The sequence below is a fragment of the Marmota marmota genome, unplaced genomic scaffold (assembly GCF_001458135.2).
Source record: "Marmota marmota marmota unplaced genomic scaffold, marMar, whole genome shotgun sequence".
In the NCBI taxonomy this organism is placed as follows: domain Eukaryota; kingdom Metazoa; phylum Chordata; class Mammalia; order Rodentia; family Sciuridae; genus Marmota; species Marmota marmota.
The window spans coordinates 873,929-891,568 of record NW_026000108.1 but is presented as its reverse complement, the minus strand read 5'-3'; the positions used below and the strand labels follow the sequence as shown (position 1 = coordinate 891,568).

General features: G+C 50.0%; 1 long non-coding RNA gene across 1 annotated transcript; it reads right to left on the bottom strand.

The window, feature by feature from the left end:
- Nucleotides 1–22: 22 nt before the first annotated feature.
- Nucleotides 23–16,598, bottom strand: LOC107139073. Its single transcript, XR_001503088.2, has 3 exons — nucleotides 15,590–16,598; nucleotides 12,568–12,689; nucleotides 23–1,016 (listed from the first exon to the last, which is right to left on the bottom strand). It is a non-coding gene; the product is annotated as an uncharacterized LOC107139073 (long non-coding RNA).
- Nucleotides 16,599–17,640: the final 1,042 nt, after the last annotated feature.

The following is a 17,640-nucleotide window of genomic DNA, read 5'->3' as shown; positions in this document are numbered from 1 at the left end:
AGCCACACCCCCAGCCCTATTTTGTATTTTATTTGCAGACAGGACCTCACCGAGTTGCTTATCACCTTGCTTTTGCTGAGGCTGGCTTCGAACTGCAGTCCTCCTGCCTCCTGAGCCGCTGGGATCACAGGCGTGTGCCACCGTGCCGGGCTTCACTCTCCTAGTAGTGCCCTTTCATGGAAGAAAGTTCTAGATTGGATGAAAATCACACTGAGATCTATTTTTGTTGTGAGGTTGCCTGTGCTTTGGGGGCCATACTGCACTTGTTGCCAAATCCAACAGCACGAAGACCCCTCCTCCTTTTCTCCTGCGTCTCGCCGTCTCAGCTGGTCAGTCAGGTCTGTGGCTCACGCCGAGTCACTCTTTTCGTGTGGTGGGAGATAGGGGCTCATTTTCTCTGTTTCCTCAAGGCCGTCCAGTCTCCCAGCACTGGTGGAAAACTGTCCTTTCTCCGTTGAATGGCCTTGGCACTCTTGTCAAGTATCTGCTGACCATGCAAGAGGGTCTTTATCCCCCTCCTCCTTCTTTGGTGGTTCTGGGCTTTGAACCCAGGGCACTCTACCAGTGGGCCACATCCCCAGCACATTTTATTTTTTGAGACAGGGCCTCACTAAGTTGCTGAGGCTGGCCTCAAACTTGCAATCCTCCTGCCTCAGCCTCCTGAACAGCTGGGATGAAGGCATGGCCACCACACCTGGCCCATGAAGGTTTATTTCTGAGTCCTTTATTCTTTCCTTCAGGTCTGTATGCCTGTCTTGATATCAGTATCATGCTATTTTAATTACTCTTATAATTTTGTCGTAAATTTCAAAGCTGAAAATCGGAGTAGTCCAACTCTACCTCTTTGAACTATGCCAAAGGGAGTCTTTCAGAAGGAAACTAGAGGGTGCTGGAGAGTGGCTCACAGCCAGTGAAGGAGTAAAGATTTCAACAAAGGTACATACATGAGGAGTAAGAAAAGCTCGGGCGCCTCCATTCTTGGTCTGTGACTCCACTTTTCTTATTGTCTGTAGGGTCTAAAACGAGATGTGTAAAAGCAACCATTAATCTTGGATATGGGGGGAAATGTAAAATGATGCAATTTGTAGTGAACTACAGAAAGTAGGAGCAGTTCTCATGCTGCTGCAGTTAACCTGGTGTGAGTTCCAATCGCATGTGAGGTGTAGCGCATCCCCTGGGCAACCACAGAGGCGGGGCTGTGCCGATGCACAGTGGGAAAGGAGGAGGGGACGCCGTGAGAGAAGGCAGCAATACAGAGGACGGAATGGCCGTGAGGCACCGCGAGGGCCACAGCGAGGGAGAGGGGCCCTCCCTGTCTGCACTCTGCCCACTAAGCCAGAGGGGAACAGGAGGATCAAGAACACGTCCCCACTGCAAGCTGTCCACCAGAGAGGCCGTTCAGACACAAAGACAGAGAGGGACGGAGGGGACAGGAGAAGGCAGGTGCGCACCGAGCAGGGGACACTCTATAGGAGAGAAGCTTCCCTGTGGGAAAGGTACGATGAACACCAAGGCACCTAGGACTGACCCTCGGAAGATTCAATACCCCACTCTCAAAGGACAGAGCGTCAGACAGAGGACTGACAGACACAGAAGACACCCACCAGCAGCACGGTCAGGGGCCCCGGGATGTCCTCCAGGACAGAATAGGGACATGCAAGGCCCCAGCGCAGGACAGCTGAGGACAGGCAGACGCCAGCCAGGCACAGGGGCACACCTCTGACCCAGCAGTTCAGAGGCAGGAGGGCTGCAAGTTCAAGGCCAGACTGGGCAACTTAGAAGACCCTGTGTCAGACAGAAGACCCAAGAGGCCCAGAGTGCGGCTCAGTGTAGAGAGCCCTGGGGTTCAAGGTGCAATAAAAAAGGTAGATATTTTACAAGGAATCTTCTCTGGTCGTAACAAACAAGGTAAAGTTAGGAATCAATAAAAGAAAAATGAAAATGAGAATTTCACAAAATTGTGGAATTAAGCAATTTCCTGAAACAACCAGTGGGTCAAAGAAGAAATCACGGGGAAAAGTGGCGATGGGTGGGGAGGAAACCTGCAGCAAGGCCTTTGAGACGCGGTGGGAGCAGCGGAAGGGACAGCCTCGCTCACCTCTCAGAGCTAGGGATGGCAGAGGGACGGCAGCAGAGACCCGAGACGCTGCCACACCCAGTCCTCCCCAGCCACAGACGCGAAGAAACAGCGCAGCGAGTGGGAGAGGCAGGAGCCACACTCTCCCCATGGGCAGCTGGCGGGGTCCACTAGAACCCGGGGAAGCCCCTGGGGCTCATGAAGAGTCCAGATCAAGACACAAACATCGTGTGTCTCCATGCCAGCACTGAGAAATCCATCAGGACATTAAGAAAACAATTTCCCTTATAGTAGAATCTAAAGGAATCAAATACCTAGCAAGGGATTCAAGGGAGGACGTGAAAGGCTCATACGCTGAAAACCAACAGTTTGCTACAGCAAGGAAAGGCTGTCTAAAAGTCCACAGTCACCCCATGTTCGCGGACATTGGAGATCCTCTGTCTGTGTCCTCAGGACACCTGGAGATGGAACATTCCAGAGATTCTTGTTACCCCACGGTGTGATCCTGGGGTAACTAGAGGGAGCTAACCCCTCTTCCTGTCCACTTGGTCACTGTTAGACCTGTGGCCCACCCTGGGGAATGCAGCATGAACACTTTAATGTTTCCAACTGGGGAGATCTTTGTTGGGGGGAAACACCCGAATTGTGAGGCTATATCTCAGGCCATTGCTTTCATTTGGGGAAACCCACCCCCATGCATGAAGGGGCCTAGGTTATTCTTTGGCAAGAAAGTTTGTTAAAGACGTTGTCATGCTAGGTGCAGAGGCTTCTGCCTATAATCCCAGAGGCTCAGGAGGCTGAGGCAGGAGGACCACAAGTTCAAAGTTCAAAGCCAGTCTCAGCAAAAACAAGGTGAGACCCTGTCTCGAAGTAAGCTATAAAATATAAAGGTCTGGGGATATGGCTTAGGGGTTGAGTGCCCCTGAGTTCAATCCCCGATACCCTTCCCCTAAAAAAATAAACAAATAATGTTGTCATGAGCCTTGAGTGGTCAGAGCACCCTCTCTGTGGGTTCAATCACCATCAACCACAGGGAGGGCTTCAGGGGTGGACGGACTGGGCTTGGAAGGTTGACCCAGGCTAAGGGGTGGGGGAGGGGTGGATGTTCACCGGTGACATGGACAGCACGACTTGCTCAGAGTTCACATCACTCAGGGTTCTCCAGGCCACTGGAAAGGCCACCCTCAACTGACCAAGCAAGGAGGCCATGAGGAGCTGAAGGCTGGAGAGCCTGGGCCAGGTCCCTGCAATTGCCTGGAGGGAGCGTTCCCAGGGAGAGTCCCTAGAGCTACTGGCTGGGCTTCCAGTCCCCCAAGGAGTGTCTCTGTGGATGCTGAGGACGGACCGTAGAGCTGCTCCTGGACACTGCAGGGGGAGGGAGAGGACCGGGTGGTGGGAACAGGGTCATTCCCAACACCAAGTCAGGGTGTGCGTAGGGAGGGGAATGTGTCTGATTTCCCTTCAGTGCACTGTGCCAGTCCCCTGGAATAATGCCCTGCCCTAGCACTGGCCCTGCCACCTGGGGTCGCGGGGGTAGGTGGGGGGCTCCTGGAGAACCACACCAAGGCTGAGCACAAGCCCATGTGCTTGGGAGACAAAGCCATCTGACTTAGCTTCCTATGAGGCCAATGTTGCTGCACCCCTTCAGCAGGACCAGCTTGTACCTGCACACATTGAGCTCCTCAGGTTTTTCTTGAGATGAGTCAAGACCATGGCTTCAGCCTCCACAGAGTCCCCTTCATCCTTGGGGCCAGCAACAGGCTGTGACCATCCTGCAGGGACAGTGCTATGACCATTGGCTCCAAATGCCACTCACCTGCAGTTTCTGAACTGTCTGCCCATCAGCTCTGTGTTCAGCTCAAAGGAAGCTGCCCCCTCCATCCTGGGCGTGACTGGGCAGCACACTTCTCCAGACTCACCAGCTGAGGCACAAGAGTTTCCAGGGCCAGAAACCCACAGCAGGATGCTTAAACTATCCAGGATGTAGTTGAGCAACACATGTCACGCTAAGAACCAGAACCAGACAGACAGTAAAAAGACCCAACACCAAGATGCTCTGATGTGGGGCTGGGGCTGGGGCTCAGTGGTGGAGCGCTTGCCTAGCATGCATGAGGCACTGGGTTCAATCCTCAGCACCACATATAAACAAACAAATAAAATAAAGGCATTCTGTCCATGTACAGCTACAAAAAAAAAAAAAGATGTAGAGCTCAAAGTAGATGTCAGGAAAATGCTGCAACAAGCCTTCACAAACAGGAACATCTCAGCAAAGAGACTGAAGGTATGGAGGAGTAAATGAGAAAACATGGTGGCAAAAATTCTAAGAACTCAGTGAATGGAGGTCGGGAAAGACAAAGGAACAGGAAAGCCAACCCAACACCCCAACAAGGCAACGGTCACCACGGAACAAGGGAGAGACCCGTGGCAGAAAGGACCTCAGGGGCCAGTGAACCTCAGCAAAGAGGAACCCGGGAAATGAAGGAGAGCTGAGGAACCAGTGGCAGGTGACCCCCGAGGCTGGTGGCCCACTCCAACTGAAATGTTCAAGAACCAAACAAAGCCAAATGGGAAAGGCCAAAGAAATCCAAAGACACGAGACAGGAATGAAATTTTGACCCCAAAGCCCCTTTGTTGAATCCCTGGCCCCCCGTGGGATGGAGCCTCGGTGGAGCCTTTCTGGGTGCCTGGGCTTGGGTGAGACGGTGAGGTGAGTCCCCAAGGCAGCAGCAACGCAGCTCCAGCAGCAGACTTCACCCACGTGTGGGTCAGTGGGCAGGAAGGGCCCTCACCCCACCGGGCACACCAGCACCTCCGTCTCAGCTTCCTACCTCCAGACTTTGAGGTGTAAGGGTAAAAGAAATTGAAGTTAAAGCGTAAAAGTTAAAGGGTAAAAGACCGGGTGTTGTAAAGTTTCTAAGCTGCAAGGTCTGAGTTAAAATGTAAAGGATTAGGTATTGTTAGGTTTCTATGCTACCTGCAAAACCTGAAATTTCTGTAGCTGTTGAGACAATGCTTGGAACTGCCCAGTAAATATTTCCCCTGACTATTTTGTTTAATAAGGGCTCTGTGTGGTCGCAGGTAGGCACTGCAGGGCCTGGACCAATCAGTTTAAATGTAACCCCCTCCTTAGGAATGACCTATCACTCCAGCCTGACCTGTTCCCGCCAATGAATGAACCAATCATGTTTAGGAGTTGCTATTCAATTTTCCCGCGCCTCATGATGATTTGTTCTGATGTATACAAAGCCCTCCGCTTTTTTTCCCCAAAAAGTGTACTTAAGCAGTGCTCAGCCCCTGCTCGGGGCTCTGGGCTGCTTTCCCTTCTTGAGTGGGCACGGAGCCCCAGCATGCTGGTTCAATAAATCCCCCTTCTGCCAATTGCATGAGTGGTCACTTGGTGGTCTCTTTCTCCGACGTTTCGCGGGATCCTTACAGAGGGAACCGTGAAGTCCATAGTGTCTTGAACGGCAGCTTCAGCAGACTGGAACAACCACAGCCACCAACTACCAAAAGCCAAAGGTATGACGGAGGGAAGTTACGCTGGACCCTCAGAAGACCATGACCCAGAGCAGCCCAGCAGGTCCTCATGTGACAGAAGGAAAGCACCTGGAGCTACAGCCCTGTCCAGTGTCTTTCAAGAGCGGAAAGAAAGTTTGCTGTGACAGCAAACCAAGGATTCCCTTCCAGATTCTTCACCAGCAGGGCCCTCAGAGAAGGACTAAGAAACTCCTGATGGGAGAGAAAAAAATCCCAAAGGAAATAGAACAGAAATAGTAAAAATGTGGATGAATACAGCACACTCTCCTCTTCATCTTTCTCAATCGTGTTTGAGGGTTAAGACAACAAGGTGTAAGAATGAAAAACCAGCCTCTATCTCAGAGCAAAGCCTGTCCAAGGAAGGGACATGGCCTTTGTCCTTGGAAAAACCCACAGAGCACTCCTAGGCACATTCCCACCCTGCTAAGTTGTTTATCTACAGGAGAGATCTGCTGCGCCAGGTGTCCCTGACTCAGTCAGGCTAGGTGGGGATCCATAGCAGCCCCCTAGCAGCCACCAATCAGCATGAGACAGGGAAATACCTGGGATGCCAGATGACCCTCCCAGTAGTTTATGGTGGTTGATAACCTGTTGGGAAACCATGTAGTTCAGCACGTCCTCCCCTCTTGGCTTAAACCAATCAGTTCAAACGAATACCCCTTTTGTACTGACCAATCACCCCTACCTAACTTGTTCCCGCCAGTGAATGTGCTAATCATGTTTTAGAGTTGCTGTTTGATTTTCCCGCGGTGTGAGGTGATTTGTTATGCTGTATGTGAAGTCCCTGCCCTTTTCAAAGAATGTATATAAGATCTGCTCAAGCTGTTCTCGGGGCTCTTTGCTCTTTACCTCTTCGAGGTAGGCTTGGAGCCCCAGCATGCTGGACCCCCAATAAACCCTTTGCTGTTGCATGAGACAGTCTCTTGGTGGTCTTTTCCTCCGACGTTCGCCTGACCTTTACAAGAACATCTCAGAGGAACAGGAGCTGGTGGTTGCAGCCTGGGAGGTGCTGCTTCTACGTGTCTCTCCAGCTGCACACAAATGCCCTTACGGATGTGTGTGCTGTGAGGAGTTTCACTCTACGATGTAACACTTAACAGCTGTACGATGAGCACCTAGCAGGGGCAAGACCTTGGGTTCAATCCCCAGCACCACAAAAGAACCTTTTGAAAAATAAATGATAACGGGGCTGGGGATGTGGCTCAAGCGGTAACACACTCACCTGGTGAAGCCAGATTTAAAATTAGGTAGTCAGTGTAGTTAGGTAAATCGGGTCTAATATCATATCAAAATGGAGGCCATGCTGATAATGATTCCGGGAAACGCAGGACAATGCATGGAATGTTAATGAAGTCCCCGAAAGGCCCTAGGCCAAAGTCCACCCCAAAGAAATGTTAATGGAACCCAGGAAACAGCCCCCAACAGATTTGGAGATAGCCCATCCCAAAGAAGTGATAATGAAGACCTTCCTGCCCAGATTACTTTTTGGCCCACCTGTGTCCCAACCCTTCCCCCTTACATTCCATCACCAAAACTATAAAAAGGGGAGACAACCGCACCTCCACGGATTCCACATCTTGGGTCCCCTTCTTCCTCTGGGAGAAGTCTTTTCTGCTGTCCTTTAATAAACTTCTAATTTCTACTCCGACCTTGCCTCGGCATGCTCTCTGGTGTTATTCTTCAACATTGGGGAAGCAAGGACTCACCGGTCAACAGCGGTAACACTGGCATGCGCGGGGCGCACCACATAAAAATAAAATAAAGATGTTGTGCCCACCGAATACTGAAAAATAAATATTAAAAAATAAACAAATAAATGATAAATCAAAATTAAATTCTAAAAAATGTTTAGGTTACCATAGGGACCAGGGAAACAGAAAACAGAGAAAGCAAGCAGAAAATCAAAAATAGTACATCAACTTAAGCTCTGAAAAATACTTATGATTACATTAGATGTAAATGATGTAAATAAACTAAGTTACAGATGGGCAGCATGGATGACATGATCTAAGTCAGCTATAGTCTTACCAAAAAAATGCATATATAGTCAGGTTTAGAATAAAGAGTCGAAGCCGGGCATGGTGGTGCACACCTATAATCCCTGTGGCTCAGGGGGCGGGGAGTGGGGGCTGAGACGGGAGGATCATGAGTTCTAAGCCAGCCTCAGCAATGGCCGGGCACTAAGCAACTCAGTGAGACCCTGTCTCTAAATAAAACACAAAATAGGACTGGGGGTGTGGCTCAGTGGTTGAGTGCCCCTGAGTTCAATCCCCAGTACCAAAAAAAAAGAAAGAAAGAAAGCAGGGGTGGCTATACTAATCCAGATAAATCATTCTTTGAAGCAAAGGAAATCACTAAAGATGGAGAGGGACACTACCTAATGATGAAGGAATAGTTCACCCAAGAAGGTAAGAATCCTAAAAATGCACTCAACAAAACTGTGAAATACAGGAGGCAAGCCCAGTGTGGTGGCCAGGCCTGTAATCCCAGTGACTCAGGAGGCTGAGAAAGGAAGGTGGCAAGTTCAAGGCCAGCCTGGGTAACTTAGTGAGACCTTGTCTCAAAATAAAAAGAGCAGGGGATGTAACTCAATGGTAAAGGACCCTGGGTTCAATCTCCAGTGTGGGGGGAAAAGGGAAGCAAAAAACTGATCAAATGAAAACAAAAATACAATATAGTGTCTACTTCAACATGGCTTCTCAACAAGTGAGCCAACAGTGGTATGAGGAGCCAGCAAGGACACAGAAGACACTCCACAACACCATCAACCACACACAGCACACTCGGTGTTCCAGCATCTACAGGGACACTCAGCAAGACAGCCATATCCTGGGCTATAGAAAGTTGAGCAAATTTAAAAGGACTGGGGCCATATGGACTGTGTTCAGCAACCACGATGCAAACTGAAAAATAACAAAGGTTACAAGAAGACCTTCAATCATGAAAACTAAAAAAGGGCAAAACTCAAATCAGTAACTGAAAATTTCACCTTAAGAAAGTAGACAACGAAGAGCAAGACATACTCAGAGCATGAAGAAGGAAGGGGGAACCGAGAACAGAAATCAACAACATTGAAAAACAAAACAATTAGAGAAGATCAATGAAATGGCAATCCATAAATTGATGAACATCTAGAAGAACTGATAAAGAAACACAGAAGACACAAATGATCTGTTGAGGGCTGCATGGCATTTTTGCCAGAACGTAGTGGTTGAGAGGTGACGCCAGCAAGCCATTGAGATGATGATGGTTATGTTAAGCTGTGTGTTCAATTGTGTATTAGACCCCTGCTGTCCACCTCAGGCCTGCTACTTTGGAGTTCTCCCCGGGGATTCCTGGGGAGTTCGAGTTGGTTGGGGAAGTGCCAGAGGAGGGATTTCCGGAGGAGGGATTTCCGGTTGGTGGGTGGTGTGTCCCGGGAGAAGGCCGCATGTGTGGCATTCGCGGGAGTTCGGAAATAACGTTTGTTCCTGCTTGAGTGGCTCGTGATTTGTGCCCAGCCAGACTGCGGCAATGATCAATTTAGGAGGAATAAAAGTACAGACTCTACAGAGATTAAAAAATTGGTAATAAGTGAGCCAGTGTGGTGGCCACCCCTGTGATCCCACTCAGGAGGCTGAGGCAGGAGGATCCCAAGTTCAAGGCCAGCCTGGGCCCCTTAGTGAGACCCTATCTTAAAATTTAAAAAAAAAAAATGAAAAGGGTTAGGGAAGTAACTCAGTGGTACAGTACTCCTGGGTCCACTCTCCAGTACCAGTAATAGCAACAAAACACTCTGTACATACACATTTGATGCCCTTGGTGAAATGGACTAACTTCTTGGAAAGCACCAACTACCCTGCATGGGAAATAGATAAGTTAACTAGGTGTCCTGTAACCCGTGACCATTAAAGAACTAGGCTTTGATGTCAGAGTTCCCAAAAAGGAAACTCCAGGCCTAGATTCTTTTAAACATTTAAGGCAGCATTAACACAAATTCTACACAATATTTTACAGAAGATAGGAAAAAGATAATGTTTCCCAACTTGTTTTATGAACCTAGTACCATATTTATATTCAATCTGAAGAAGATAATATAAAGAAAATAAACTTATAGACTACTATTCCTCATTATAGAGACCGAAAATCTAACAAAACTTTGACAAATAGCATTCAGCAAATTATAAAAAGAATTATACCCCATGACTAAGGGGAGTTATTCCAAGGATCAAGGCTGGTTCAGTATTGAAAATTAATCAATATCAATAGACTAAAAGAGAAAAATCACAAGAATTCATCAGTTAATGCGAAAAAAATTGGCAAAATTCAATACTTGCTCATGATAAAAACTCTAAAAAAAAAAAAAAGGCATGAATGCAATCTGATAGAGAACCTCTACATAAATCCTAGCACTTACATCATACTTAATGGTGAAAGCAGAATGATTCTCTGCAAAAATCAAGAACAAGGAAAGTGGGTGGGGTTTGGTGAACTGCCTGCCTAGCATGTATGAGGCACTGGGTTCGATTCTCAGCACCACATACAAACAAGTAAAGTAAAGGTTCATTGGCTCCGTGGGCTCTCTTGTCCAGCGAGGAGGTCCACCGAACAGGGTAGAGGAGAGTGTGGCTGCGGAGTCGCTAATCAAGACCTCCGGGGGCCAAGCAGGACGCAGGTCTGATTTTACTGTGCAGTTACCCTGTATTCACACTCAGGCAGTAGCTAAGCTGATTACAGGAAGCCACCAATACAATTTATGGCCAACTGTCCTTGCAGCGACCAATTGAGGCACGGGCTGTGGAGCAAGTCCAGGGACTGCCACGCACGACCTCATGCTCAGGGCTATCTGTGTCTACAGCGTAAGCAGTTTGCCGCTCACATGTGTAGCATGGGGGAGCAGTTTGCCACTCAGACGCCCTTAACATATGCCATGTATTAAAAAAAAAAAAGCGAGGATGTCTTCTATCACCACTTTCATTCAACACAATGTTGAAAATCTAGCCAGTGCAATAAGACAAGGAAGGTGTGGGGGAGGCATACAATTGGAAAGGGAAAAGTAAAACTAATCATGCAGATAGCATGATTATCTGTGTAGAAATTTACCAGTAACCTACACACATAAAAACAAAACACTGGATAATTGAGTTCAGCAAGATTGCAGGATACAAGATAAACATATGAAAATCAATTGTATTCCTATATTCTAGCAATGAACATTCAGAAACTGAAATAAAAAATGTAACCATTTATCATCATTAAAATATTAGACATGAACCATGTTTAAGACTTGTATGATGAAATATTCAAAGCAGTGGTGAAAAAAATCAAAGATCTAAATAAATGGAGAGACATATCATGTTCATGGATTGGGAGGCTCAAGTCTCCCCAGATAATTTGCTGGTTTAACATAACTCCTATCAAAATTTCAGCAAGTTTTATTTTATAAGCATGGACAAAGTTATTCTAAAATTTGTATGGAAATGCAAAGGAACCAGGACAGTGAGAAAAGATTTGAAAAGGAATAAAATGGGTGGACTTGGTATGTTCCTCTTTGAGACTTGCCACACACAGCTTAAGGAAAAGGGACTGGTGTTGGTGGAGGAAAGGACACGGTGCTCATGTGGCAGAGCCCAGAAGTAGACCTGTGCTCTCAACAGCCCCTGGCACTGGGGTGGAACCCAGGGGTGCTTACACCCTGAGTCACATCCCAGACCTTTCTATTTTTTATTTTGGGACAGGATCTGCCCCCACTGCAGATGCTCACCCTTGTCCCTCCTCGAGCAGCACCTCCTAGTCCTTACTCCCCTGTGCTGGGGATCAACCTCTGACACTGTGGTGTTTTATCATGGGATTTGCATCCTGTCTACACAAGCGCAAAGTCATTCCTCTCCAGGACTGCTGGACCTGGACTCCACCCTTCCTCCCCCAGGCTCTGTGCCACCAGCCTGTGAGATGGCTGAGCGCTCCCTTGCTGGGGTCCCCTGGAAGGCCCCCCTCCAGCCCTGCTCTGGGCCATCTGCTTCCACACCAGCTTTGCCCATGTGGCTGTCCCTGCCTGCACACTCCCCTTCCCACCAGGCAATCCCAGGGACACAGAACATCTCTCAACCCTGGTCTCCTCTTCATATTTGCCCCACGGAGGCCCATGTCACCTAGGAAACAGACGTCTGAGAGCACCTGCTGCCATGGCCTGGAGTCCAGAGCAGATAGGGAATCTGCAAGAAGCCGGCCACGTGGTGGAGCTCCGAGCCCTGACCTCTAGATCCAAACCCAGAGCTTGACACAGACTGGCTGTGAGGTCTCCAGAAAAAGGCGACTTCAGGGAGGCTTCCTGTTTCTGTTCTTCCTACTGTAACACCTCCCTGTTTTGAGTCTAGTTTTAAAAGAGCCAGTCTATGTGAAAACTGCCTAGGGCAGTGACAGGCTCAGACCCAACGGGTCAGTGTCTGTGCCATGTTCCTGACAGTGACGGACAGTGGGGTTGGTGCTGGCTCTGTGCAGCTAACCAGGAAGGCCTGTGCCCAGTGCCTTGGCTACTCCTGACACTTCCTGGTGCCGTGCTGAGCCACAGATCAGACAGCTACTGTGTGAAGACCAGCCCAGCCAAAGAGCCGGAGCCACCGGGTGTGGCCGAGCAGCAGCTCTCCCTCGCAGCACCTCACTCACCTGGGGGCTCCTTTTATTCCAGCAAAAGCATTTGACTTTCTAAACGCATAATGAAATTCAGAGTCACCTTGAGACCAGGAGGGGATTCGTCACATGCTGTGAGCCTCCTGTGTGTCCTGGGGATGGGTGGTGTTGACCAGCAGATAGGATCCTCCATTCTCCCTCACCTGTCCTGGACCAGCAGCCTGAGCTCCTGTGGGGCTCACACCCCGACCCCCTGTCCTAAGCCTATGAATCCAGTCTTGGCAGCTCAGCCATGGTGTCCTCTGTGCTCAGGGCCTGGGTCTCCCCAGACCCCATGCCCTTACCTGTGTCTGGAGAAACAGGACTCACCAATATCACGCCAGGTTTTGGGGCGTCAGGGTAGCAGGTACTTTCCAATCTTGGTCTTCTCCCTCAAATGTGCTCAGCACACCCTTCAGCTTACTCCCTGTGGATGGAGAACCGGGTCTCACAGGCCAGAGTGCCAGCCAGGGCTGTGGTCTCGCCTGAAGGCCAGCTTGTGCAGCAGTGCACAGGAGGGGCGTCCTCCATGTGGGCCTCTCCACAGCGCAGTTCACCACCGGCCATCTTCCCCTGGAATCTCACTTTGTGCTCCTGTTCATTTTCTAGAATACTAAGATGCTCAATGAGCTCTGATGCGCTGTGCTGGGGACTGGACTCAGGCCTCGCACACTAGCTGGTGCTCCACCACTGGGCCACCGCCCAGCCTTACCCAAGGGCCTCTGTGGTCTAGTGCCTCCCTGAAGGTTTTGGCGGGGGAAGCCAGTCCTGCTGCTCACTCATCGACAACAACCCTGTGGCTCCTTTTTTGCGTTTTGTATTTGAAGAGAATCAGCCTGTCCCCAGGGCCTCACTGCTAGGAATCAGCACTTCTGTCCCTGCCATGTTGCTTCTGTCACAGGCCCACAACTGTCACTGGCCTGTGCCTGTGACTCACCTGCTGCAGGGGTGGTGGGGCCTGGACCGTAAGACCCTGAGAAGTCTCTATCTGAAGTCCAGTGAGCCTGGCCATGAACTCCAAGAAGGCAGACTCCCTCGGCCTCTTCTCCTCAGGGGCCTCGCTCCTGTGCCTGCCTCACGCCACGCAGGCCAGCTCACCTCTCCAGGTGAATGTGGATTCTGAAGCCCTGGCTCAGGGTTGCTGTCCTGGGTGCTCCTGCGCGGCCTGGTCCCCGGGCTCTCTGGTCTTGTCAGAGGCCCATGTGCTCAGCTCCACGCTGAAAGTTTGTGGTCTCCTCCTGCTCCTGCAGGTCTGTCATGGTGGCCATCGTGTGGCCATCACGGGTACACTGAAGTGGACATCGACTTTCCTTTACCTCCTAGGCCATCTGCAGAGTAGGCTCCACTAACCCCCTGAGTCAGAATGTCTGCCCTTCCAAGGGCATGGTGAAATCTGACAGGGCAGATTTCATGGCAGGGACAGATGGGCCTGAAAGGGGGCCAGCTGCACAGGCTCTGCCTGGGGAGTGCCTCAGGATGGGTGTGCTGTAGGACAGTGCATCCAGGCCCTTGATCCCACTACGGGCCGTCTCCCACCCTGGGCCCTGTGGGAGAACAGGGCACCTGTCCTCACCAGAAGCCAGTACCTGGATCTTGAACTTCCTGCCTCCAGAGCTCTGAGTCTCAAAAATGCCCTGGCTGGTGACACTCTATCACACAGCATGGACTAACCAAGAACACTTCTGGATCACTGTGGGTCTGTGTGGGTCTTCTGCCTCATTCCTCACCCAGGAAGTTGGGCCCTGGATGTGTCAAGTGACCAGACAGAGCTGCTGTGTCCAGAGTACTGTCCACCTGCAGTCCTCCTCAGATTCCCTGCATGCAGCACTCAGTTGGCAATCACCCGTGAGGAGATGACCTCCTCTTCCCATCCTGTGGCTTATAGAAGGGATGTAAGATGGGTGGATGTTCTCAGTATTTGTACTTAAAGTATTTTTAGGTGGAAAATGTGGTAATTCACATAACAGAGTACTATTCAGCCTTAAAAAAAATGGAAATCTTGTCATTTGCAATAACAAGGATGAACCTTGAGGGCACTATGTTATACGTATTAGTTTGCTCTTGCTGCTAGTAACACAATACCACAGACTAGGTAGGTTATAAAGAAAAGAGGCTAATTTTGGCTCACTGTTCTAGTGATGATGGCTTCTTGCTGACAGAGTCCGTGGTGGCTCAGGTGCCACATGGGATTCATGGAGTGGGTGTACGTCTCCTTGGTCCCTTCCCCTTCTCACAAGGCCATGGGGGCTCCACCCTGATGGTCTCATCTGATTTTAACCCCCTTTCACGGGTCCCCACCCCCAAGCGCCAGGGTCAGGTTGTTCCCACCCTCTGTGCCTCACGAGGAAAGCAAACTCTAAGAGAGTTTCAGGGCCATAGCAGGGTATGAAACGAGCAGACACAGGATGACAAGTGCCATGTGCCCTGGCTTATGTGTGGACTGCAACAATCTCGATCCCAGAGAAGTGGAGTGGTAAGGTAGTAACCAGGGACTGGGGCGGGGTAGGGGGACACATCAGCTAAAAGATACAAAGTTTCAATTAGGAGGAATAAGTTCAAAACCTATACCACAACACCTGAATACAATGTATTGCATTCTTGAAAATTGCCAAGAGAGCCGATTTCAAGAGCTCTCACTATGAAACGAGGCAGGTACCTGAACTAGTTGGATTTAGCCAGTTCACAATATGTGCATATTTTCAAGCCACATGTTACACATGCTAAATATATACTATTTCTATTTGTCGGTTTAAATAAATAAAAGTTGTAAATGTTAAAAAGTATCCAGGTCTTCACCTGCTTTTGCTCCCAGCCTACCCTGCGGTCAGGCGTCAGCCTACCCTGTGGTCAGGCGTCATCCCACGGCTTTCCCTTTGCGTCCACCTGGCAGACTGACCAGTTCACGTGTACCTTCCCTTCTCAGCATCTGGACACTGGACTCTGAAGCACTGGTGTGGTTCAGACCTCTGGCTGCATGCCAGTGGCCCTGGAGACCTAAGGCTGCCTTCACTGTTGGAGCCAGGAGTCAGGACTGTGCGGGGCCAGTGAGGGTCAACAGCAAGAGGGCCCAGTGGACACCAGTCATATCCTGGTTCCAGTTTCATGTCAAAGAACTTGTGATATTTTCTTCTAAAAGGGATTCTCACAAATAATTAAGTTGAATTAAAGTCCGTTGGCATTGGGTCACGTGAAGTAGCATTCATTCACCCAAAGCGCTAATGGTTCTTTGTAGACTGTCCCTCCCCTACCCCCCCCCCAAAAAAAAATCAGCCTGCCCACTTGACAAGGAGACAGGACTGCAGGCAACTCAGGATCTGAGACACATACCTCAACTCCAGGGAACTGATGATAGCAGCTTCGGCAGGTAGGAAGGCCTGGAGGGCGCGGGGAGAGGAGACAGGCCAAGGCTGTGTGTGCAGAGGCCAGGCCTTCTTCAGAGGGCAGGTCTTGCTGCTTTAGCCACCACACTGGGCAGCAGATAGAGTGCAGTGGACACAACCACAGCACAGGAAGGCAGCCTCAGGAACAGGGAAGAACTGGCAGCATGGGTATGGCCAGGGCCAAGCTGGAGCCATGACAAAAGTACTACCAAGGCCTGCAGGGGCCGCGGTGGTGTCAGGAGACACGCGTCTCCGGCCCACTTCTGTCCCGCTCATCCTCAGCTGTGCCTGAGTAATGCCTTGGAACTCCACTCCAGCTGCATTTCAAAACAAAATGAATCCTAGAGAGAGACTTTGGCTTTTGGGCTGGGGCTGCCGGCTCTGGGGAGCCCATGGCCTAGTGCCCTGCATGAAGTTGACTGCACACGTGGCCGCCCGCATGCTCCAACTCATAAGGTCCACGTCAGAGCCATGGAGTCTCTCCTGGGAAATCCATGGCTTATCCCACCTGTCACAGCCCAGCTGCAACTGTAGAGTCTGGTAAGGGACGCCCTGGCACTGCTGTCCTCCTCAGCCCAGCGGCCAGTCTCTGGGCCCTGCTTTCTGTTGCCTGTGGCTGGCCTTTCCAGCTGCTGCTGGCCATCTGCCACAGCACCCTTCCACACCCATTTGCCACATGCCGCTGGCAAGAAGGCCTAACAGCGACCCACCCTTTGCACCCAATGACCACGCTCCTTGCAGCCTCTGACCCTGTAAGTCCAGTGGTCATTGGCCTCTAGCTGTGGCCTTTTCTCCTCTGCAACTTGTCTGGCTTTGAATTTCCTGTTCAGTTTTCTGGAATGTTCTTCCCTGAGGCAGCTGGAGGGTTACCCTCCCCCATCAGGTCCCACATGTTCCTTGGCACCTCACTGGCCGGGGCCCACATTCCCCAGCTCTCCTGGCATCTGCAGAACTTCCTCCTGGCAGCAGCCCCAGAGCACTCAGAAGATTCTGGGGCACCTGTGTCTGGTGAGGGCAGGTGAGAGAGAGGACGAGGAGAGAAGGTGTACAGGGAGTGATCCAACACACTGTCACTGCCCCGGAAGCCAGGAGTGAGCCCCCTCAGGAACCACTGAGCTCCGAGAAGGGGAGAAAGGGTGTCTGACCGTGAATAGGATTTCTTTTTTTTCTTTTTTTTAGTACTAGGGGTTGAATCAAGGGGCGCTTAACCACTGAGCCAAGTCTCTGGCATTTAAAACATTTCTTTTTTTTTTTTTGTATTTATTTATTTTTTTAGTTCTCGGCGGACACAACATCTTTGTTTGTATGTGGTGCTGAGGATCGAACCCGGGCCGCACGCATGACAGGCGAGCGCGCTACCACTTGAGCCACAGCCCCAGCCCTTAAAACATTTCTTAATAGGAGACAGGGTGTCACTGAATTGCCCAGACTGGCCTTGAAGTTGTGATCCTCCTGCCTCAGTTCCCAAGCTGCTAGTATTATAGGTGAGTGCCAGCAGTAGGACTCTCAAGCATGATTCAATTTTCACACTATTGTTTTATAGATTGTGGAATTAACGAGGGCTGCGGTTGTAGCTCAGTGGTAGAGTGCAAGCACATGTGAGGCACTGGTCATCAGCACCACACAAAAATAAACAAAACAAAATAAACTGATATTGTGTTCATATACAACTATTTTTTTTAAATTATGGAATTATCTAAACAACATTTCAGAGCATTCAAAGTAAAGACAGAGGATCATACACATAAGCAAAATATCACCCTCTGGCATCAGAAATATTCTTAACTCCTTGGCAGGGGCAGGGCCTATGGTGACCAGGCAGGGAGGGTCTTTGCTCCTCCTAAAAGGAAAGACACATTCTAGCCTTCTTTTGTGGGCATTGGAGTCCTCTGCCATTAGCAGACCCCATTTGCTTAGGTGGAAGGCAGAACTGTGATACCTGGATGCTCCTTGGCACACACATATTGCTTGTTGAAAAGGTCAGGGTGGGGTGGGTGG